General features: G+C 50.5%; 1 protein-coding gene across 6 annotated transcripts in view; it reads left to right on the forward strand.

Moving 5' to 3' along the window:
- The first annotated feature begins 1,081 nt into the window (after positions 1-1,081).
- Positions 1,082-24,177, forward strand: part of CTNNBIP1 (catenin beta interacting protein 1) — a 46,536-nt gene continuing 23,440 nt past the window's right edge. For 4 of the 6 annotated variants that reach the window (XM_060396503.1, XM_015099225.3, XM_015099224.3 and 1 more), the window contains exon 1: positions 1,082-1,254. The gene's annotated coding sequence lies outside the window, so the exon portion shown is untranslated. Of the gene's footprint in view, positions 1,255-1,342; positions 24,080-24,177 lie in introns of those variants that run through there. The other 2 variants (XM_042257274.2, XM_042257275.2) reach the window with 2 other exon arrangements.

Here is a 24,177-nt window from a genome sequence, read left to right on the forward strand (position 1 = left end):
GGCTGGGGAAAGCGGCACAGTAAGGCCTCTAAAAGTGTGGTTAGTGTCACACTACGCAATTGTTAAGTTAAATGTTGAAAGTGAGACCACGCTTGAAGACACGTGTCCCTTTAAAGGGAAGTTGGATGTTCAGAGCAATTCGCATTTTGCCTAAAGGAGGCTGTTTATGCTCTCTCCAAAGCAGATCGAGTCAGACTTTGTATAGCAACATTTTAACCAAAGGCAACCTTCTCTACTCGCCCCCGCAATGCATTCACTATCAATACAGACGATATTCTAAGTTTAACGGACCCACAGAAGCCCATCCCTGGGCTCTCGGGGTTCGGTGGATCCAGGTTACACAGGACACCAGTTCAAGAGTGGGCCCAACTGCTTCAAAGGTAGCACTATATCCAGTTCCAAGACCCAGGAAGACCACGCCTCTAAATGTTTTGCAACCTTGCCCATTTCAGATTTTTCAGGGGTCCTGAGTAAACGGGTCTTGCTAAGGATTCCGCCTCGTGTGGCCGCCCCCATTTTTAAACTCAGACTCATGTGTGGGAGAGGCCATTATTTTTACGGGATCACTGTGCTTCTGGAGCAGCTAGGGACAAGCCGAGCTGCTTTACCGCAACGCCGGCTCCATCCTTAGCCCGGGCTCCGCCCTTAGGCAGCCTCCCCCTCGGAGCCCCCGCCCCTCCTCCTTTGCCAACCCCCGACCCGCTCCACCCCTTTGCTCTGAGAGCCTCTAGGCCCTACCCGCAACCGGGTTCCACCCGCCCATCTCGTGGCTCCGCCCCGGGGCCACTTGCCCCGCCCACCCCAAAGGGCCCAGTGAGCTTGCCTGAGCACTTCGCAGTGCCCACCTCTCAGCTAAGAGCTCCGCCCCACTGGCCCACTTAACCAATGAGAGCCACTGAGAATTCCAGGCCGTGCCCATTACATCGTCGGACCGCGTCCCTACGCCGGCCCTCTGCCGCCCTCCACCCGGGGCGTTGCCGTGACCGCGCCTCCGCCGCCCGCGCGGACCCAGATGCCGCCCTCTCCGCCGGTCCCTCCCCTGGCGGCCTGGCGCCTCCTTCCCTCGCCGCCGCGGTGACTCACGGAGAGGGAGGCGGAGGCTGAGGCGGCCGCTCCCGCTGTTGCCGCTGCTGCCGCTGCCGCTGCCGCTGCTGCCGTCGCGGCTGCTCGGGCTGTGCGCGTCCCGGAACAGGCCGCCGCGCGCCGCTCTCGGACCCGCAGCCCCCGCCCGCCTGGCCGGGTCGGGCGGCCCAGGTAAGCGCCGAGGCCGGCCCGCACCCGCAGTGCCCGGGCCCGCGCCGCTCCGGAGCTCGGGGAGCAGCCAGCCCTTTGTCTCCCGGGGAGGGGCCGCGGACTGCGCCCCCGACCCGACTGGGACCCACCGCCCGTACCACCGGCACGGAGCCCTGGTCTGGGCCGGGTTTCCTGCCCCGCCTGGCCGCCGCTGCCTCCTGCCGCTCGCCGCCCCCGCCCCCGATCCCGCGGCAGACCACCATCGAGCCGTCCTCAACCTCTCCTCCCCCAGAGGTCGCCTCCACAGGTGTCCGAGCCATCCACCCTTGCTCACCCCACCGCATCGGCGTGGTTGTCGCCGCCTATCAGCCTCAGATCCCGCGCCTTCTTGTCTCTTTCCTCACCTGCACCCCGCTCTAGCATCCTGACTGAACCTCTGTAAAGAGCCCCCCGTATTTCCCCAAACTAAATGCTGCCAAGGTCTGGCCCCTGGGCCGCTCTTCCTCTCTCTAGCCTGGCTGAACTGTCGTGTCCCCCCTGAGTGTTCCTGGAAGGTGCAGGTTGTAGACACATGTCTCGCCTGTATGGCTGGCATGTATCTGTGAACCTGCACGATTGACCACTGGGAGCCCCAAACTGCACTTCTTGCCTTCTCCTCATCATCCCCACCCCAGTCACCTTCCTGTGCACCTGGTAACCAAGACACCTAGGTCTGGATACCCAGCCTCTTTTAGGCCCCACATGTCTGCCTCTCTGGTGTGCGGAACGTGTCTGAACAGTCCCTGTTGTCAGGTTAGCCCCTGGGAAGGCCCAGGAGGCCTGTGTTGGCTGCAAATCAAGAGTTTTACAAATAACGCGATGTGAGGCTTGCATCACCTCCTGTCCGAGGATCAAGTATGCTAGTACTGTTAATTACTTTGTCTCCTATCACTCACACAACTTAGGAAAGTGTGCCTGGCCGACTGCTGGGTAAATTGAGGCATGGGGGTGTGGCTAAGGGACCTGGAGGCAAGTCAAAGTTAGTCCTTAGGTTCTGACTCTTAGCTCCCTGCTGCAACTCCTGGGCTCTAGTTCCTGGCTTTAGACTCTAAGTGGTACTGATCTCTTGGGCCATTAAAGTGTTCAGAGAGACCAAGTTTCCCCTGGTTTAAAGCAGGATTTCGAATTATAAATAAAGGTGCCAGTGTGTCATTCCTGGTTTCCTGGTGGGGTGAGTGGCCCTCATATATACAAGTCGCCTCCCTGGGATGGAGATTCATCCATTCAGTTATGAGCGCTTCCTATGTGGCTTTCCAGGCACTGGATTCTGGAGACATAGCCCCTGCCCTCCTGTAGCTGACATTCTCAAGAGAAAGGGGTAAATAAATAAGCAGACAAAGTAAGTTTAGTAGTGGTAAGTGGTAAGTGCTGTGAAGGTGGGAAGAACCAGTTTGGTTTTTTTTCCCCCAAGTGCAGTTAGAAATCATTGGAGGATTTAAGCAGAGAGGTGATAAAATCTAAGTTTTGAAAGATCATGCTGGCCTCCATATGGAGATTGGATTGTAAGGAGCAGGGATGATTGCCATCATCCCCACCCCAACCACCTTCCTTTTTCTTGCACCTGGTAACCAAGACACCTAAGTCTGGATACTCAGCCTCTTTTAGACCCCATATGTCTGCCTCTCTGGTGTGCGGAACACGTCTGAGCAGTCCCTGCTGTCAGGTTAGCAGGGTCTAACCTGGCATGTAGAGGCAAGGATGCTAGTTGGGAGACTGACCATTGCAACTGCTGGGCAAAAGATGATGGTGGCTTGAACCAGGGTAGTGGTAGCATAAGTAAAGAGATGAAACCAGTCTGATCCCCTGGGGAGAGACTGAGAGCGAAACTTCAGGGAACACCGACTGAGACTTAGATGTCTGGCAGAGACTTTCTAGACCTGGCTATCCTCCGGTTTAGCTCAGCAAACTGTATTCAACACCTGTTGTGAGCCAGACGCTGTGCTAGACTCTAGAGATCCTGACGGGAACAGGGTGACTAGGCCTCCACGTTCTGACAAGGTGTCCACAGATGGATCACCTCCTCCTGAAGGGAAGAGGGTTTGTGGGCTTAAAAACCATTTCAAGGAGGAGGAGGGCAGCACGCACTGGATTTCATTCCCACATCCGGCTGCATTATCTAAACGAGAGCATGATTGCCCTCCCACTGCTATACGATGTTGCCCAAAGAGGTTGGGACTGATCTCGCAGTGGGTGGAAGAAGTGCTCAGTGCCCATGAACTTGAACCATTAACCGGAATAAAATGTGGATCTCCATGCCGCACCAAACCTGTGCTGTCAGAACAGGTTCTGAGCTAGAGGACCGTGGGGGTTATGTAGGTCAGGCCCCTCTTACTGTTGGGCACTAGCCCCCAGAGATGAGTAACTGTTGTTGTTTTTAATATTTATTGTTTAAAATTATTTGTTTAGCTGTGCCAGGTCTTCGTTGTGGCATCTGGGATCTTGGATCTTCTTTGCTGCACATGGGTGGGATCTTTAGTTGCAGCATGCAGATTCTTGGTTGAGGCGTGAGAACACTTAGTTGCGCCATGTGGGAACTAGTTCCCTGACCAGGGATTGAACCCCGGAAGCATGGAGTTTTAGCCTCTGGACCTAGTACCCTGAGTAACTCTTTTGAAATCCCATACCAGTCTATACATTTGCTAATGGCACCTGTCACTTTCTACTTCTCTTTCAGCTTCATGTGCAGGTGCATGACCCTAAGCTTTCTGAGGCCAGGGTCTCTATTGGACTCAGCTTTCCATCTCTCACAGCATCTAAATCCCACCCGCAAAGTATACTCATCAAGTACTGGTGGACCTGCCTAGGTGTTTCACAGCACCTGAAACTAGAGCCCAGGAATGCTGACCTTATCTATGTTTTTTTGTGTTTTTAATTTAAAAAGAAAAATGTGTTTATTTACTTAGTGGTTGTGCTAAGTCTTTGTTGCTGCTCTGGCTTTTTCTCTAGTTGCAGTGAGTGGGGCTGCTGTCTAGCTGTGGTGCTTGGGCTTCTATTCTGGTGGCTTTTCATGTTGCAGAGCACAGGTCTAGAGCACAGCCTCAATAGTAGGGGCACACAGGCTTTGTTGCTCTGCGGCAGGTGGGATCTTCCTGGATCAGGGATTGAACCTGTGTCTCTTGCATCGTCAGATGGATTCTTTACCACTGAGTCACTGGGGAAGCCCTGTCCATGTCCTTTCATCACTTTCCTTTTCATCCAGAGTCTAACACGGGGGTCAGCCCAGCAGTCTCCATGTCACCACGCTCACAGAGCAGGGCAGCCCTTCTTTGATGGGTCGGCTCTCACTCCAGCCCTGCCTACAGGGAACAGCTGCTAAGGGTGCTGAGCAACTAGTTATTCGACACCCAGCAAATATGAAGCAGAGCTCTTAATCAGAGCCCGAGGTCTAAACACAGGACCCGTCCAAAGACAGGACTAAACTTGGGTTTGGATCTTGGTTCTGCCATCATGAGCTTCATGACCTTCAGCAAGTAACTTAACTGCTCTGTGCCTCAGTTTCCCCATTGATAAACTATTAATACTTCCTTCATGGAGTTGTTGGGAGGATTAAATTACCTATTAGATTACCTATTAAATTACCTATTAAATTGCCTATAGGATTAAATTACCTATTAGAGTCTTAGAACTACACTGAGCCCCTTGGTAAGGGCTTGGTTGAAGCAGTAGTTGTTATTTCACCATTATTTTTTTTATCTACTTAATATCTCCTATCAGAATTTAAGCTCTTTTAGGGGAGAGATTTTTGTCTTTTTTTTGGTCTACTGTTAAAGTTTGTAGGCACTCCATAAACATTTCTTAAATTGAATGGCTTATTGAGCACCTACTATGTGCCAAGCACTGTTGTAGATGGTAGGGACTGAGCCAAGAACAAGATCACCAAGATGCATGAAATTCATGTTCTAGTGGGAGAGACAGATGGTAAACAAGTACACATGTGAATAAAACAGGATGGTGAAAAGAGATGCAGGGAGAATAAAAGAGAGCAGTGAGATGGAGAATGCCTGGGTCATAACTGTAGTGAGCTCTGAGGAGGTAACTTTGGTGTGTTTTTTTTTAATGTATTTTTATTTATTTATTTATTTGGCTGCACCGCATCTTGGTCACAGCATGCAGATCTTTGGTTGTGGCATGCAAACTCTTAGTTGCAGCCTGTGGGATCTAGTTCCGTGACTAGCCGCCCTGCGTTGGAAGCACGGAGTCTAAGCCACTGGATCATCAGGCAAGTCCCTGAGGAGGTAATTTTGAGTGGAGACCCAGCTGATGGGCAGAGGGCAGCAGAAGCAACAAGCCCAAGGAAGCTGGAGTGGGCTGAATAAAGAGCTGGCAGGAGTTAGACCTGTGGCCACGGTGAGGAATTTGGATTTTACTCTTCGATTCTGAACAGCGGGAAGTCACTGCATGGGAACTTTTCCTGAGGGTCCATCCCAGGAGAGCTTCTCAACACTAGGAAGAGCAGTGAGCATGCTCTCCTTGCCCTGCTTTTGGAAGGCTTTCGGAAGTCAGCAGTGTTGCGTCTATTCCCATCAAGTTTCTCACGTCTCTGGCCTAGAAAGCTGGGAGGCGTGGGAGCCATCAGCTAGGTTAACAAAGGTCCAGGTGTGCGTGTCTGTGTGTCCTGCAGATTCCCTCAAGCCGTCTTTTCCTTCTGACTATGTAGGTAATGGGTAGACATTTCTTGAGTTGAGTGAATGAGCATCACCAGCCCTTAGCGTCTTGTCCTGTACAGTGGCATGTCCTATGTTTTCTGCTTCTCTCTGCATCAGGAAGATTCTTATGGTGGTCGTGCCTCGGGTGTAACCTTGGAGTTCTGCTACTGCTCTTATGTGCATCAGGGACCCACACACACCTATTTGTCACAGTCTTTTTTTTTTTTTTTTTTTGGTGGTTGTGCTTGTGGGATCTTAGTTCCCTGACCAGGGATTGAGCCCAGGCCCTCGGCAGTGAGAATGCAGAGTCCTAACCACTGGACCAACAGGAAATTCCATGTCACAGTGTCTTTGTTGGAAGTGTATCGAGAGTGACTGGGCAGTTTTCCTCTCCCACACCATCCCCCACTTCTCTTCCAGTCTCTTGCTGAGTACCACCAGGCCACATTGTCACCTCTGAACACCTCCTGTTTGGTTATTTGATCTATAGTCCTGTACATCACTTGATCCAGGAGTATAGTGGTACCTAGAAAGCTGTCTTTAGCCTGGGCTGAGCAGAGTTGAGCAGCTCAGCAGAGCACTCATAAATGGTGTTTCAAAGCCAGGAGTTCAGCTCACCAGGAATCCAGAGTTGGCCTCTGTAGACTGGGGGCAGTTGGCCAGCCTTTTGGATCCTTACTCAGACATCCACTTGTCTGTCAGTGTCCGAGATACCATCTGCTCTGCTAACCTTGAGAGGCCAACATGAGTCAGAATGAATCAAATAGGACTTCTGTGTTGCAAGTCCCTCTCAGGGACCTGGTATATTTCATTGGCAGACTGAGACTTGCTTGTCAGTCGCATGTTATCTGTGGCCTTGTAGAAACTAAACTTGGAGTGGGTGCCACCTTTTTCTCATGTAACTGTTTTTTAAAAATTATTGTTATGAGAGTGATATGTACTCATTTAGAAAATGAGAAAATGAATGATAATGACATTTTACATATATTTTCTCATTTGGTCCTCACTGTTAATTTCTGAGGTAAGTAGCATTATTACTGTTTTACACATTCAGAAGGCAATGGCACCCCACTCCAGTACTCTTGCCTGGAAAATCCCATGGATGGAGGAGCCTGGTAGGCTGCAGTCCATGGGGTAGCAAAGAGTTGGACACAACTGAGCAACTTCACTTTCACTTTTCACTTTCATGCATTGGAGAAGGAAATGGCAACCTACTCCAGTGTTCTTGCCTGGAGAATCCCAGGGACGGGGGAGCCTGGTGGGCTGCCATCTGTGGGGTTGCACAGAGTTGGACACGACTGAAATGACTTAGCGCACATTCAGAAGCTGAGGCCTGGAAAGGTTAGGTAAGTTGACTGAGGTCATGCTTTTCATTGTGGTGGTTTCTGTTGTTGCTGAGCTCAGGACAGCAACAACAGGACATACGGCTCCAGGATGAGCAGGCTCGGTAGTTGCGGCTCCTAGGCTCCAGAGCGCGGTCTCAGTAGTTGTGGTCAGAAAACAGAGTCAAGACTCAAGCCCAGTTGATGGCACTCTCATGTGCGAGCTCTGTGCTTCCTATCAGATGCTGTGTTTCAGCAGAAACAACAGAGAAGAAAAAACATCTTAAGCCCAGCGTGGGTGACATTGTGGGGAGGCCAGAGTTAGCACACTGGAGGCTGCTGCAGAGTTTGAATCCTACGCCTTTTTCCCCCATTTCATCTGACCTTGGGCAAGCTAATTAACCTCCGTTTGCCTTACTTTCCTCCATCGTAAATGGAGATAATGATACTTGTGCCTTCATAGCTCCCAGGGCCATTATGATGTTTGAGCCAAAGTGCTTTTGAACTTCTTTTATGAAAGGGCATGGAGCCCCGACTGCTGTTATACTAGGTTGTTAAAGACTGATTATGCCCTGATCCTCCACACAGCCTTTTCAGGAGGAAGACAACAGTCCCTGGAGGGAAGGGTGTCCTTCCATGGTGGGTGTCACTGGACCAAACATCGTTTTCCTCCTTCTGAAGTTTCTTAAGGGCTGAAGGTCATGAATGTTTCTCCATTCCTTACTTTCTTATTTAAAAAAACACTTATTTACTCATTTATTTTTGGCTGCGCTGCTGCTTGGGCTTTCTCTAGTTGTGGCAGCCGGGGGCTATTCTTCACTGTGGTACATGAGCTTTTCATTGTGGTGGTTTCTCATACGGCTCTAGGATGAGCAGGCTCGGTAGTTGCGGCTCATAGGCTCCAGAGCACAGGCTCAGTAGTTGTGGTACACAGGCTTAGTTGCTCCAAGGCAAGTGGGATAGTCCCAGGCCAGGGATCGGACCTGTGTCTTCTGTAGGCAGATTCTTAACCGCTGGGCCACCAGGGAAGTCTGTGTTTCTCCATTTCTCATGTCCATGTTGTACCGTAGATGCTTCTGTAAGCAGGTATGTAAACTGTGACTCATAACAGGATGGAAGACTTCTGATGGCAGAGCGGAGAAGGGGTTTATAGGGCTTGGTTTCTGATCCCTGCTGTGATGTCTTTGTAATGTCAACCAAGAGCACCGAGATAGCAAGACGTGATGACTGTCTTCCACTGGTCCTTCTTTTCCTCCTTCCTTCTAATGGCTCCTTTTTCAATTAATAAATATTTTCTGAACTTTTATTACTATCCAGGCCCCATGGCAGGCACTGGGAGTACTGTGGAGAACAGGGTAAAAATAGTTCTTATCATACAGAGCTTCTAGTCTAGGGCCAAGAGGTTTATTATCTAGTTGGAGCCATGTGAATAAAGCAAGAACATGTTGGTGAGAGTATCTTGAACTCTCAGGGGTAGTGGGGGGCAGTCAGGATATAATTTCCAGATATCCCCATCAGCCCCAAGGGCACCTGCCCTGGGTGGATGTTAAGGTGGAAGTTTTGCTTGGCTTCCCAGAAGAACACGGGAAGAGTTACGAGATTAGAGCCCTTGTGTGTTGCACTTGACGAAAGCTGCACTCATGTGGGCATCTGCAGAAACAATCAGCACCTTGGCAGTCATGGTTAGTAAGAACTATGTTTCCTCTTAAAGCCTTAAAGCTTTGTCACTTGGGTTCAAGTCAGGAGGAGTGATCATGGTGATCCGCTCTTTCCAGAGTTTTTGTTTTGGAGTGATACCATCAATCTGGTGCCTTTCTTTTATTTTCTTTTTTGCTGCACTGGGTCTTCACTGTTGCGTGCAGATTTAGTTGCTCCAAGGCATATGGGATCTTCGTTCCCCAACCAGGGGTTGAACCTGCTTCCCCTACATTGCAAGGCAGAGTCTCAACCACTGGCCAACCAGGGAAGTTCTCAGTGCCTGTTCTTGTGAAAAGTCCATCAGACCTTGGCTCTCCAGAATTTTTCCCTGCCTTCCAGGCCTCTCTTTGCCAACTTTGGAATGCAGGCTTATGGCAGCAGGCAGGCTGTGGGCTGGCTGCATCAGCACACTGGGCATGAAGCCAGGGACACCTGTGTCTGTGAGCCCCACTAGGGGTCAGTATATGTAGAGTAGGGTAGAGGAGGGTCGTTCTTCCCCAAGTCTGCCCAGCTCCAGGCCTCGTGTTCCCTCCGAAGAGCCCAGTCAAGGGAGGCCCAACAGGTCCTAGAAAAGCACCCAGTGTTCTTCCACTCACCCTTGGGTGGGAGCTGGAATAGAGAGGACTCAAGGCTGGCAGAGGCACCTGCCCACATTCAGAGAGCGAGGAAGGCGCCAGGATAGGGCTATGCTCCTGGGTGATGTTCGTTCCCCCAGCCCCCTCGGTGTCACTGCCCTTCTGGTGCCAACCAGCTGCCCCTTTGGTCCAGAGGGCCCCAGAGCCATCCAGCATCTGAGCAGGAGGAAATGGCCGGCCTGGCGTGGAGACCAGGCCACTCTGTGCCCCCAGACTTGTTCACATGTGGTCAGAGCCCACGGTGATGCCAGTTCAGCTGGGAGAATGTGACCCACTTCCATCTCCCCTCCCACATGGAGGGCTGGGTGGGAGGCTTTGGGAAACCAGTTCCAATTAAGGCTTTTTCAGGCCTGAGCATCTCCTGAGTATCCAGCCCACATGTTTCCTGCTGCTGGAATCCTGTGGTTCGTGTCCCTGAACTGAATAACAACTCCCAAACAGATGAAGTTACCGCCTTTGTTTTCTTCAGTTCTGGCTTCTGCAAGCTGGTTGGGGGCCGTGGCGGGGGCGGGGGGTGCTTCCTTCAGGGGTTGGGTCCCTTTTGGATTCAGATACCTTTCACAGTGTGGGCCCCACCCTTGTTCTTCCTGCTAAATCACCCGGGCGAACCAGGGGCTCAGTTTCCAAGGAGATGGGTTAGCCTTGACCTCCCTGCCCAGACCAAGGCCTCCCAGCCCCCTAGCCCAGGCAGCCCTGGCTTCTGACAGCTCCATCCTGACCCTTGTCCTTGCAGAATGTTGTTCTGCACAGGAATGTGAACTAAAACAGGTTTTGGACCCTCTAGGTTTCTTCCATTCTCTCCAGAGAGAGGATATTTGAATGATTTTCCATTTAAAATTTTGTGTTTCTCATGCAGGAGGGAGTGGGGGATGGAAGAATATGATTTAAATACACAGAACCATAGGTGCTGTCAACATGATCCAGAGATTTTAAAGATGAGGTGAGCCCCTGATCCAGTCTTACTAAGGAAGGAACAGAAGGTTATAGAGAAATCACCACGCTCAGGCCCACTAGGCTATAATTTCAGACCTGTGGGAGCACCGTTCCTCAGCATGTGCGCTATGGCCAATCACTGAAGTGGCCGGAAGATGGGGTGCTGGTAATTTGTAGGGGGAACAGAGTAGGACCTACAGGCTAGTAAGCTGGCTTGAGGTGGTGGTGGGGTTTCTTCAGGGCCCCAGCTCTACTTCCCTGAAGATTACAGTGGGACATGGTGAAGCAGAGTCCTTCCTCCCTCCCTGGGGGAAGCTGCCCACCGCCACCTGAGATATGGTACATGCCCATCATTTAACCTCTGCTCTGAGTGCTGGCTGTCCACCCTGGCTTCCTGTCTCCAAGGAAGAGAAAGGGGTCTCACAGCCTATGAGCGATGGTGGTGGCAGAGCGTAAATGCTCAACATCAGCCATGGCATGGGGCCGCCTGGAGGGAGATATTTGTTTATTCTCCTCTTCTGACCCCGTTTCACCTCCTTAAAAAGAACACTTTTTTTTTTTGAGTAGGTAATATATACATAGTACAGAACTCAAAAGGCTAATTGGGGAGAGAGATGCCTTGAAAAAGATGTCTGTTAGTGGCTGTCTTGTTCATCTTAACAAGAGACTCCTACACGTACAAGTGCATAAGGTACACACTGGCTGCACACACGCCTGATTTGCACTGCTTTTTCCCCCCCACACACACTGTAATACTCACCTTATCTTTTTCATTTCACGCTAAATATTGGAACCCAACATTCCATTCCACTGTCATCACCATTGCTGTCGTCTGGCTAATACCTCTTCACTTCCTGTGTGCTGGGTATCGTTAAAAGGGCTTTACTTATGTTGACACATTTATTTTTCACAACAACTTTATGAACTAAATACTGTTATTCTCCACAGTTTGCAGGTGAGTAAACTGAGGCACAGAGAAGTTAAGTTTCTGTCTGAGGTCATTTACAACTGTCTGACTCATTTTAATGGTTCCCTGACATTCTTTGGATTGCTTATACTTTAAATTTTTTCAGTGTCCCCTGATGCTGAGTATTTAAATTTTCTGTTGTTATTTATTCATTTTGGCTGTACCATGTGGTTTACAGGATCTCAGTTCGCAGATACAATGGGCTGCAGCAGTGAACCTGCATAATCTTAACCCCTGGAGCACTACAAAACTCCCTATCTTTTATTGCTATTAAAAAGAAATACTCTTCTACATATATCTTTGTGCTTTTGTATAAGTGTATCTATAGGATAAATTCCTACAGTCTGTTAGTGCAAAGGGTTGTGTTGTTGTTTAGTTGCTCAGTTGTGTCCGACTCTTTGGGGACCCCATGGACTGTAGACCACCAGACTCCTCTGTCCATGGGGTTGTCCATTGAGAATACTGGAATGGTAGTCATTCCTTTCTCCAGAGGATCTTCCCAACTCAGGGATGGAACCCGTGTCTCCTGCATTGGCAGGCAGATTCTTACCACTGAGCCACCTGGGAAGCCCCAGAGCAAAGGGTACATCTGTTTAAATTTTTAGTATTGCCAAGTTGGCCTCCATGGTAACATCTTATATGCCCACCAAAATTATGCAGAAATAGCTCTTTTTCCCATGCCTTGTTGCTAATCTGATAGGAAAGAAGTGGTATATCATTATAACTTAAATTTAATTTCTTGAGGAAATAGAGTATCATTTCAGATCTTTAAGAGCAATCTATTATGTTGTTTGCCCATTATTTCTTGTGTTGGCAGTCTTTTTCTTATTGATCTGTAGGCATTCTTTGTATATTACAGCAGTGTGTCCTATGACTGTGGAAATACAGTCTGTCATTGTCCTTTTGATTATATTGTTTTTTCTAGGCAGAGAGTTTTGATTTTCATGTAATTAGATTTTAAAGTCTTTAATCTTATAACTTCTAGGTTTCATTTTGTGTTATTTCCTTCTACTGTTTTCTTTTAATCTACTTACTCTCTCTTTTGTACGTTTAAAACTTTGCTCTGTAACAGAGTGATCCACAAATTCGGCATCACCAGACACGGGGCAGGCTGCCATTGTGTGCCTCCAGTGGGACATGGGCAACATCAGCTACCATTGTTTCTCGCCAAAATGTCTACCCTTACTCCAGTTCTAAGGAAAACTGGACAAAGAGTCAGTGGTCCTTGATTTTTAAAAATTGTTAACATGATGATAGACAAAGAAAAGCTGGTGAACATTCTAGGCTCAGGGAGAGGAATGAGCGTGGGAACCAAGGGAAGGTGAGATCTTCGATTGGATTCTAGATTAAAAACCAGTCCAGGCCAAAGTGAGGGGTGTGGTTGGGAGAGGTGGATGTGGGCCATGCGTCAGAGAACACCACTGGGTCGGTAGTAAATTGCTTGGGTGGGAGAAATGGTATTGGAACAGTGTCAGAGCATGACCTTAGGAGGTTAGTGGTGAGATGTCTAGCCGGGTATCTGATATCTGCAACTTGCTTGCTTTATTGTTTAACTTTATTAATTTAATTTATTTGGCCACACCAGGTCTCGGTGGTAGCACTTGGGGTCGTGGATCTTCCTTGGGGCATATGGGTCTTTATCTGTGGCATGTGAACTCTTAGTTGCAGCATGTGGGATCTAGTTCCCTGACCAGGGATCAAACCCAGGCCCCCTGCATTGGGAGTGTGGAGTCTTAGCCACTGGACCACAGGGAAGTCCCCTTCCCCCTCTTTTATGGCGTGCACAGTCCTTGATTTCCATTTCTCGTAGGAACTTCTTTTTGGGGGTGAGTTACTCATTTTTGAACTTGGAAATCTTATGACTATCTTTCTGGCAGACTCACATGACTTTTCTAGAAGCAGAACAGGTGTGCATTGGTGCCTGTAGTTTTTGTTCTGTTTTTAACATTATGTCATATGCTCCAAGTAAACCTGTGAGGAACTTTAGTTTTCTGAGACTTGAAGTCTTAATCATCAGGAATACCATCAAACTAACTTGTAGTGTAATGAACCTCTCTGTCCCCCTAACCTCCAGAGAAGCTTTTTCCTCTCAGTTGAGAGTTTTTGCAAGAGGTCAGATTCTGCTTGCGTTCTGTGGGCATGGGCTTGTGAAAGGCTCCCGGGTTTCGTTTCATGAATTGTGACAGTCTTGGGTGAGTAGCTGGCCTGTAAAACCAGAAGTCTTTTTGCCTGGGGAAACACTCACAGGCTAGTTTTGCTAGGAGCTTCTTCCACTTCTCCTCGACTTGGTGACTAATGGTTTCATGGCTTCAGGAAATGAAGGATGTCTTTACAAATAGCTGATGGGGACTTGGCTTCTGAAATGGATTGTCTGGGCGTGCCAAGTGCAGGGGAGCAGAATAAGCCAGCCCTACATATACCACTTTGGCGTATTGATTATTTGGAGTTAAAGTTGCTTGAGAAATAGTCGGTGCAAGAAAGACAGTCTGACCCTTCTTTATTCCCCTGAAAGCAGGAAATAAATCTCTCACGTGAAACGTACCTTCCCCATACCGGGGATGGAAGGTGTCCTCATCACCAGAGACAGGGAGTTCCAGGCTGAGAAGGCTGTTGTTAATTTTCTCACTTGTTTACTGCTCCAAGCCCAAACCTCTTGATCTTGTCAATTCTTTACAAACTTATCATTCCTTTGTCTATAAGATACAAAACGTGCCTGCTCTGATCACTTCTTTAAGCCTTATCTCGTTGAGGCTCTCGTACATAAGAAATTAAATTTATTTCCCTCGATGCCTTGCCTTCCTGCCTGTGTGTGCTCTGTCATGTCCCACTCTTTGCAACCCCATGGACTGTAGTCAGGCTCCTTTGTCCATGGAATTTTCCAGGCAAGAATACTGAAGTGGGTTGCCATGCCCTTCTCCAGGGGATCTTCCTGACCCAGGGATCGAACTCAAATCTCCTCCATCTCCTGCATTGCAGCAGATTTTTTTTTTTTTTTCAGATTCTTTGCTGCTGAGCCATCAGGGAAACCCCTTTAATGTCTTATGTCAATTTAATTATTAGGCCAGCCAAAAGCTCTAGGAGGGAAGAAGGGAAAAGATTTCCTCCCCTCCGCTGGTCTTGGTGTTTGTGTCCACCTCACTGGGAATAGGGATAGTCCCTAGCTTTCACACAGCCACCTAAAGCCTGCCTCCCACTTCTGTCCACTCTTCTGAGCTTTTCTGCAGTGCCCTTAGCCCTGAGCAGGTGACTGTGGGTGGATTCCTGCTGTTTGTGGTGCTGTGTTTTCCCCAGTTGTCTCCTTCTCCTCTCCAGCCTCCAGCCTCCCTGCCTCCAGACTGGACAAGTCTTGCTACACATCAGAAGTCCTCATCTTCATGCTGCTTCCCCAGTGACTTAATGGGATAAACGCATGTAGATTCTGGAAGTTGCGTCTATTTAAAATATTTTTTATTTTGATCAGCAGCTTGTTAAACATTTAGGGAGGAAGGAAACTGAGTCTTCAGCAACCCCTCAGGGGGAGGTTTCCTCTTTCCTCAGATTATTTTTTGTTCTGAAGTGGCTGGAGGGAAAGGAGAGGGAAGGTCACGGACTGTGAAATGGAGCAGAAGCAGTTATCCAAACAAATAGTGTACTTCTGTGACATGAGGGTGTGATGAAGGCTTGCAGCGTATTGCGGTAGTGTGGAAATGTTTTCCAGGTAGACAAACATAGCTTTATTTTAATGCAAATTAGCACATACCTGTATGCTGAAAGCCTATAGGAAAGAAGAGGCAGTAATCCTAAAACTTCCTATTCTAAGAGTCTGTAAGAAGTTTCACCCAGGAGGCTGGGCCTGGGGCCTCTCAGCTGGGTCTCGAGGACCCCCATTTCCAGAGCTGGACAGTGAGGAGGGGGCTGACTCTGGAGGCCGTGACAGGGGGACTGAGCCCTCACCCTGCAAGCAGCCCAATTGGTTTAATGACCTAATTCTCACAACAGGAAGCTGGAGGCCTTCCTGGCCCCCTTCCGAGGGGATGCAGTGAGCCTGGCCTGGGAAGCCTATTTATTTGAACCAATTATCAGAGACTTCAGTGGAGGGAAGGGATGGTGGGAGAGTAGGGGCAAAGGCAGAAGCAGCCAGCCTGTTGGCAGGCACTGGAAAAATTGGGCCACCTTGCCTGGGCTTGCCCCTGAGAACAGGGCTTGTTGCTTTCAGCAGGAGGTTGTGTGAACGAGTCCATGTGGCTGAGTGAAGGGAGTTTACTGGTGTCCTGATAAACAGCACTGTGTCAGTTTTACCCCTTCTTAAGAAGAACAAATAAGAAAGCAACAATGTTCAGTTTCCCAATTTATTTAATGTTTTAAATGGTGACCCTTCGAGAGTTGGCATAGCTGTGGGCAGCAGAGTTGATGGAGCTTCTGGGTTGAAATTTCCACGCTGGCTTCTTTCTCTGGAGGTGACCCAAGGTCTGTGAAACCTGGCCAGGCTCCTGCCCTGAGATTATTAGTCTTGGAGCTGGTCCTTCCAGCCCCAAGTTGACTTCAGCCCCACCTCTAAGAAGACTGACCAGCAATGCAAATTGACTTTTCCCTAGGGGATGGGTAGCAGGTTGTCAGCATGCTGGGAGCATCTCAGATGTCGGCCACAGGAGGGAAGTGTCCTTCCACCGCCAACCTGCACAGGTGGGCTTTTGACGCTGCCAGGTTCCCAGCCCACAGTGAAGGTCACCCAGCCTGAGAGGCCCTGCCCAGGAGTATGGGAGGGGGGCGTGCACCCACTTGTGAACTGAGGGTTCCTGCCCTGGCACCCATTCATAAATAGACAAGGGCTCTGCAGTCTGCATTACCTGCCCTCTGGGACCTGCGAGAGGCCAAAGGTCAGACTGAATCAGGAACACCTGGAGCCGGATTCCGTAGGCGCGCTGGTTCCTGACTTCATGTCTCAGGCTCTGGCCTGCCCAGGTTCCAGGGCTCCAGCTGTTCCCTGGGAAGGAAGAAAGGACCTCTTTCTAAATTAGGTCAGAAGATGCCTCTCTTTCCTCCTGTCCTTGTCCCCCTACTGTGCAGGGATTAAAGCCACCACCTGCACGTCCCTCAGTCAGAGCCTGAGAACTTTGCCCAGGATCGGAGTGTCCCAGTGCAGCCGCGGAAGCGCCCCCAGCTCTGAGATCCCTTCCTGTTTGCGTTGTGCTGGCTGAACTGCAGAGGCTGTCAGAGCACGCCTACCAGGTAGCCTTGCTTAGCAGTAAAGAGGACTTGAAGAGACAGTGTGAGCTGGGCACTTTTCTACCAATCAGGCCAACTTCGCAGGAGAAACATTTTTTTAAAATCAGAAGCTTTCAACAGATGCCTTTTTACCAATCCAGTCATAGCAATGTTAAATAATCTATGCACACAGGTTCCTTCAGTTCCTTGATGTCTTGGACTCTCTGAGGTGAGGGTATTCTGAGGTTGGGGGCTTTCTTCCCACATGGTTCCCAAGTGGATCTGAAATCTGTTCATTCACTGCATCATGCATGGAGCTCCAGGTGTGACCGGCAGCAGTGTTTCATCCACCAGGTCCTGCAGCACAGAGTCTGTGGTCTTCAGGGTTTTCAGGGGTCCACAAAAATACTGGAGACCTGGAAAAAAAAAGGATCATCCCCCTCTAAGGAGTTAGATGAGAATTCTGTTCACTGGGAGATGCGGGTCCATTTTAATATGTCTGTGAGAAGGGCTGCCTGGGAGCCACGCAGACCTGACCCCCACCCTGTGGCTGTCCTCAGGGAGCTTCTAAAGTGGAGGTGAAACCAGATGCACAGACACCCGGATGCAACCAGGGCCGTGCCATGAGTGGAGGAGATTCGGGTCAGTGTACAAACACGGTCTGCAGAAGGTAACGATACAACAGTGAGCAGTGAACAGGGAAGAATGTTCTAGGCTGAGGGACCAGCAGATGTGAAGGCCAGAGGTGTGGAAGGAGCCTGGTGCAAGTGGTAACCGAGGTGACTACCCGGCAGGGCTCCTCGCCCTTGGCGCTGTGGATGTGGCTTCCGTCCTGTGCATTCTAGGTGGTTCTACCCAGGAGTGTCCTCCCAACTGTGATGATTGAAAATCTCCTTTCTCCAGACGACTCCAGATGCCCCCTACTGAGAGCCAGTGCTGGGCGGGGAGCGTGGTAGATGGCCGGGGTCTGCCCAAGGGTAGTGGGAGGAGCCCTTCCTGTCTAGCAACCAAGGTCGTGCCTGTCCCAGTGTCCTCTGGTGTGTGTGACGTGCCACATGCAAGAGTGGCCTGCAGGCTCTCTGAGGGGAGTCAGGCCACAGAAGGAAGGTGCCCCCTGAAGCCCCCTTCCCAGCTTTAGTATAGTTTTCAGTGTTGATGCCTTTGCTGGTGGTGTCTGGACAGCTGGGCAGGGCAGCCACACTAATGACGTCATGATAATTTGGTCCTGATGCTTTGAGAAGCTTCCCCAAAGGGCCGTCATCAGCAGCTCCCACCCGGAACAGAAGGTGCCCTGTTGCTGGGGAAAGGGCAGGTGGGAGTGCCGAGGTTCGAGGTGTCGGGAGTCCCAGCATCTCCAGTGCAGCACGCTTGCGCCTGTCGGGGGAGTAGGACCCCATCAGGGTCTGAGTTTCAGAGCTGCTCCCCGCCGACGCGAGGGGCCTCCAGAGCGACTGCAGCCTCTCCTGCTGTGACCCTAACCCTAACCCGAAAGTCCCAGGGACTTTCTAATGTTTCCTGACTTTTCATTTGGATTTCAAATCTGCAGAAAGTTCTAAATAATGCAGTGAACACCCCCATGCCCTTTATTTGGATTCACCAAAGTTAACCTTTGCTCACACATTCTGTCTCTGTTCATACTCACACACATCCCACACATATACACACATGCATATACATGCACGTTTACACACACATATATATACACACTCATACATACACAGTGAAGTGAAGTGAAGGTCGCTCAGTCGTGTCTGACTCTTTCCGACCCCATGGACTATACAGTCCGTGGAATTCTCCAGGCCAGAATACTGGAGTGGGTAGCCTTTCCCTTCTCCAGGGGATCTTCCCAACCCAGGGATCCAACCCAGGTCTCCCTCATTGCAGGCAGATTCTTTACCAATTGAGCTATCAGGGAAGCCCAAGCTATGTGGTAAGCCCATACATGCACATTTATACACATATATACCCACTCACATACACACATACACACCGATATATTTACATATATAATACACATATATATACACATACACACCCACACATATACACATACATACATACATATATATGTACAAACATACACAGTCACATATACACATGCTCATACACACACCTTTTCCCTGAAACTAGAGTAAGTTGCAAGCATTGAGACATTTCACCCTTATACACTTCAGCCTGTATCTCTTAAGAACCAGAATATTTTACAGTGTGACTACAATGTATTCATTGCACTCAACACATATAATGGTGAAACAATATAATATCTAATAAATACTCCATATTAACTTTTCTCCAGGCTTGTCATGTATTAACTCCGTGGCCTTGTGTGGGTTCCTTGCCTTCTCTGAGCCTTGGTTGTCTCATCTATAAAAAGGGAATAATTCCTACTTTGCAGGCTTGTCCTGAGGACTCGGTGTGCTAAACAGGCCTGACACCGTGCGGCCCCCAGGAAAGCTCTAGCAACCACAGTAATTATCAGTGTTGTTCTGCAAGCGCGCCTGGCCTGACACAGCAGGAAGGAGCTTGGGAGAAGGTTGGCACTTGGGTTGGCGACCTCAGGACTAATTCTTCATCCCGAGCTCATCTCCTAAGACTGCTGCCGCGTCCTGCAAACTCCCTGACCCAAGGAGCCGTGCTCACACCTGTCTCGCGCCTGCCGGTGGAGCGCGGTTCCGGGATGCCAAGCCTGGCTCCAGGCTGAGGAGGCGGAGATATGGAATTGATTAATTAAGGCAGCTGCTCATGGGGCCCTTGAGTCCAAGAGGCTGCAGTTTAATTACTGAGAGTGGAGCTCACGGAAGTTCTCTCTGGTGCCCCAGTTTCAATGTTGCTGGGGGGCCAGAGGTGCCGCCCCGACTGGGACTCGCAGCCGAGGCTGAGGCCCAGGCCTGCCTCCCTCCACTGGCTCTGAGCGCACCTCTGTCCACCTGCTTGTGTGCTGGAAAGCAGTGTAGCAGAGGGGTCGGGCCTGGATGGTCTGGGTTCGAATCCTGCCCCACAATAGACTAGGGCCTACCAGCTGGGTGAGGGGAGACTGGTATCCTCATTTGTATAATAGGACCTCATAGGGATGTTTGACATGAGGGTTCAGAACAGTGCCCAGCCAGCAGTGAGTCAGACTGTGTGTCAGCGGTTCCTTTCAAGCAGTGTTCTCCCCTGGGGGGCTTTGGCTACCTCTCGGAACACAGGGCAAAGTCTGGAGACACTCTGGGCTGTCACAGCCGAGGGGCAGGCGCTTTGGGCAGACAGCACAGGATGCTGCTAAATACTCTGCCGCATGCAGGTCAGTCCCCACAATGAAGAGTTATCCAGTCCAGTGTCAGCAGTGCCGGGGTTGAGAAACCAAGGATTCTGGGCAGCACGTGGAGCACGGAAGGAGGTCTTATCTCCCCATCCCTCCAGTTTATCCTTCCTGTGATCCAGTCCCCTCCTCTTCCTCCCCTGGCTCTCATCCCTCCTGGACTGAAGCGCTAGTCCAGCTTCGGTCCAGCTTCCCTGAGCTTCCCTCAGCTTACCCCCTCACCCAATTACCCCACACTCCTGTTCCCCTCCTCCAGCTCAGTTTCTTTACCATAGCATCCGTCTTCTTCCTCCGTACTAGGTTATTTACACATTGATTCCTTTCTATTTTGTTTTGTCTGTTCTCCCCCTCCCTAGAATGTGCATGGGGACTTTTGACTGTGTTTGCACTGCTGTGTGGTGGCTGAGACCCGCTCCAGTGTTCTTGCCTGGAGAATCCCAGGGACGGGGGAGCCTGGTGGGCTGCCGTCTATGGGGTCGCACAGAGTCAGACACGACTGAAGCAACTTAACAGCAGCAGCATGGTGGCTGAGACAGTACAGAATCTGCCTGAGACAGTAAAGAATGCAGGAGACCTGAGTTCAGTCCCTGGGTTGGGAAGATCCCCTGGAGGAGGGCAAGGCAACCCACTCCAGTATTCTTGCCTGGAGAATCCCCACGGACAGAGGAACCTGGTGGGCCACAGTCCATGGGATCACAGAGAGTCAGACATGACTGAGTGACTAAGCACAGCGCAGCACAACATCCCAGGACCCAGTAAGCGCTCAGTATGTTTGTTGATTGTTTGAATGAATGAATTCATTGAATGAATGAATTCATTGTTTGAATGAATGAATGAAGGCCACTTGACTGGCCAGGATGTGAGTTCTTTGCGGTTACTCACGTCATTCCTTCTTCTCAGAGTGCCGCCCACCCCTTACCCCATCCAGTACAGTGTCTCCCAGCAGTGCCCCTCACGTTTCCCAGATCTGGTCAGTTCCCACATTCTGACTCTGTCTCCAGAACACCTTGGGGATGTGCACGGTGGTACCAACTTCCTCTGAAGAGTGAGTCTGCTGTGCTTCCAGAGCTTCTCCGTGAACCCTGGAGCTCAGCCCTGGCTGCTCAGCCTGTCCTCAGGGCCGTCGACAGCAGACTGGAAGCTGGCACGTCAGGCCTCCCCACATCCCCACTTGCAGCCACCCCAGGCTCTGATGCTGCCACTGGCCCACAGTTCCACCTGCCAAAGCGTCCCAGGCCCTCCCATCCTCAACTCACAGCTTGAGGCCCGGCCCTCACCTGGCCCAGCAGGAACCGTCCCTCCAGCCTCATCCCATCTTTCCTCCACCCCTCGGCCACAGGGGTCTCAGACTTAACCTGATTCCCCTGCTTGAACCTCTCCTCCCCTCTCAGGTATGGTCCAGCACCTCCAAGCCCCTTCACTTGCTTCCCAGGCCTCAGCCACATCTTTTTCCTCAGTTTTCCCAAAGGCCTAGCCCCTTCCTGTTTCAAGACCTTTACTTCTGTGTGTGTGTGTGTGTGTGTGTGTGTGTGTGTGTGTGTAGGGGGGTGTGACTCACACACACACAAGACAACACCTCATTTCCTCACCCTCGGTAATAGCTCAGAAGTCGCCCGCGAGGGGTGCCTGTCCCCAGGGCGAGGTCAGATATCCAGCTCCATGTCCTTGGGCACCTTGCACTCCCCACGCCACTCTTCCTTCATTTATCAGAGTGTCTGCAAGCTGTGTTTAGCTGGGTGTGACTTGATTCATGCCTGTCTCCCCTGCTCACTAGACACCATCATCACAGACTGTCACATGCTCACCTTTGTATCCTCAATGCCCAACCCAGGGGGCCTGGCATATAATAAACAAATGCTCAATAATAGTTTGTTCAGAGAATGTCAGTTCCCCATGCCTGCAGTGCCCTTCCCCATCTTCTCTACCAGCAAACTCCTATTCATCCTTCAAGACACAGCTTCAGGGTCTTCCACTGGGAGCTGGTCCCTCACCTTCCTCTGTGTTGTCACTAAGGTTTGCACATCCCTTTACTCCACCACTTACTACACTAGATTAAGGCCCTGGGTTTTTTCCTGTCACCTCTGAGCTGCTCAGTGGGAGGTGCTGGGCATGGCACCTTACATGCAGTTGGCACTCTTCGAAGTATTCTGTTTTAACCTGACCTATCTTTTTGGTTCATTGTTACCTATGATTTGTGTTTTATTTGACTTGTGCAGAGTGGTTTCCTCAGCCATTCAGGTGCCTTCTGGAAGGCAGGCGTAGTGTCCTCTGTATCTCCTGCTTCCTCACCTGACACGAGGCTTTGGACACCTAGAGAGGGTTTACTTTAGTAAATCCTTCTGGAGTCCACATCTTGTCTACTTAAGGTTACGGGGCCCTCGGCAGTTTGAGAGCACTTGACATCCTCTCCCTCATTGTGGACCATCTAGATAGTTTGTGGGGCTTGGTGGAGGGCCCCTTGTTTAGAAAAATATTCAGAATTTCAAGACGTCGACAGGAGAGCATTAAACCAGGAGTGAAGCCCTTGTGAGTGCCCGGTCCTTTGCTGGTGCCTGGCCTCTCACTTATGAAACCAGCCCCAATCTCCTTGCCTCTATCAAGGGAAGACATGGCGTAGGTCCTGATTTCCTCTTGACCAGTGACAAAATGCAGGGCCCAGAAGGCAGTGACCGACCTCAGGTTGCATGGTTGACCAGGGACAGAACTGAACTGGAAACAGAGTCCTGCTCCAGGGCATGCTCACTGTCTCTGCTGGCTCTGGGGCCCTGGAAGCCTTGAGACTCTGTTTCCTCCTCTGTAAACTGGGGACATTGACCCGATCATCAGATGGCAAATGGGTTAGCTGGTGTGAGTCCCTGCACAGTCCCACCAGGAGCTCCCGCATCCCTCAGATGCCCTCTCCTTCAAGTCACGAATCCTCGGTTCCTCTCTGCACCTTGGACAGTCTGACCCTGGTAGACAGTAGGGGGCTAATTGGCTGTTGTGATAGCTGGAGAAATTAAAGCCCCTCAGAAGTGGAAGAAGGTTGTCTCTTTTCATCTCCTTTTGAAAGAATGTGGGGACTTGGGTAGACATTTCTCCAGGGAGCCTTGGTATTTTGGAACTTTGATGTCTAGAGGAATAAAGGAGCAATTAATTGCTATAAATGTCTTTCCCGAAGGGTAGGCTGAGGGTGGAAGAGGTGGCAGTGGCAGGTGACTGCTCTTCCTTCCCAGGGCCCTCGGCACTGCTTGAAGGGCTCTGCAGACCAGAGACCCAGGGCCAAAGCAGCGCCTACCTATAGCAGAGGCTTCTGAAATCTCGCTTTCTCTGAAAAGCACGTGTTCCTCAGCCTCTTGGGTACGTGAGTAGCTTTCTTTGCAGGGATAGCTGAAGACAGATGGGTTGCAGAGCTTCCCCTGGTCTCTTAGACTAGGATTCTCAATTATCCAGAGACATCTGTCCTTACCGTGGGCTGAAAGCCTGAAGTCCAGGTGGAAGCCCACGTGCCGCAGTGAAGAGGGGACAGGCGGGCGAGACTTGGGTGCCCCTGCCGGCTTCACCCTGTGACTCTGCCCGCCATCCGCAGCCTTGCTCCTGCCCTGTTAACCTGCAAAGGACCCAAACCATGAGGTTGTATGTGGGAGGCAGAAGAAGAAAAGAGAATGTTCTCTGATTCCTGGAAGAGGTGTGTTTAGGGCTAGCAGATGTGTGGCCAGGCTAACAGGCTGTAAATTATCTGCAACTGTAGAGCATGCGTGTGCGAATCTGTTTCTCTGTGAGAGGAGGGGAGAGAGAACTTACTTTTCCATATACAACTGTAGGTATTCCCAAAGCACAGAAACCCCACGCACATCTGAGCAGAAAATGGGTGGGGCGCCAAGGTACCTAGCCTGGCTGGTTGCGTTGTAGGGTGGGTGGGACACCTTCTTGGGCAGGTACTTGCCCACCAGCTGGCAGGAGTGATTCACACAGGTGCTCGTCGTCTCCCAGCACGGCTCCCAGTCGGCTGGGTGACTAACCCCAGGGGAGAAGGGTATGTGGCGACCTGCTTTGGCCGGAAATGACAGGAGTCCACAGCTGCAATCAACACCTTATCCCAGAGGTGCTAGTGCAAGTTCCTGGGCTGGCCAGACACACAGGTATTTCCGGACTGCCGCGTGGGGCCCATCGCCATGAGCTTCTCGCCAGCCAGCCTGTGTCTCTCAGCACGGGGTGTGGACTCCTTCAGCCGCTCCCA

The sequence above is a fragment of the Ovis aries genome, chromosome 12 (assembly GCF_016772045.2).
Source record: "Ovis aries strain OAR_USU_Benz2616 breed Rambouillet chromosome 12, ARS-UI_Ramb_v3.0, whole genome shotgun sequence".
Classification (NCBI taxonomy): domain Eukaryota; kingdom Metazoa; phylum Chordata; class Mammalia; order Artiodactyla; family Bovidae; genus Ovis; species Ovis aries.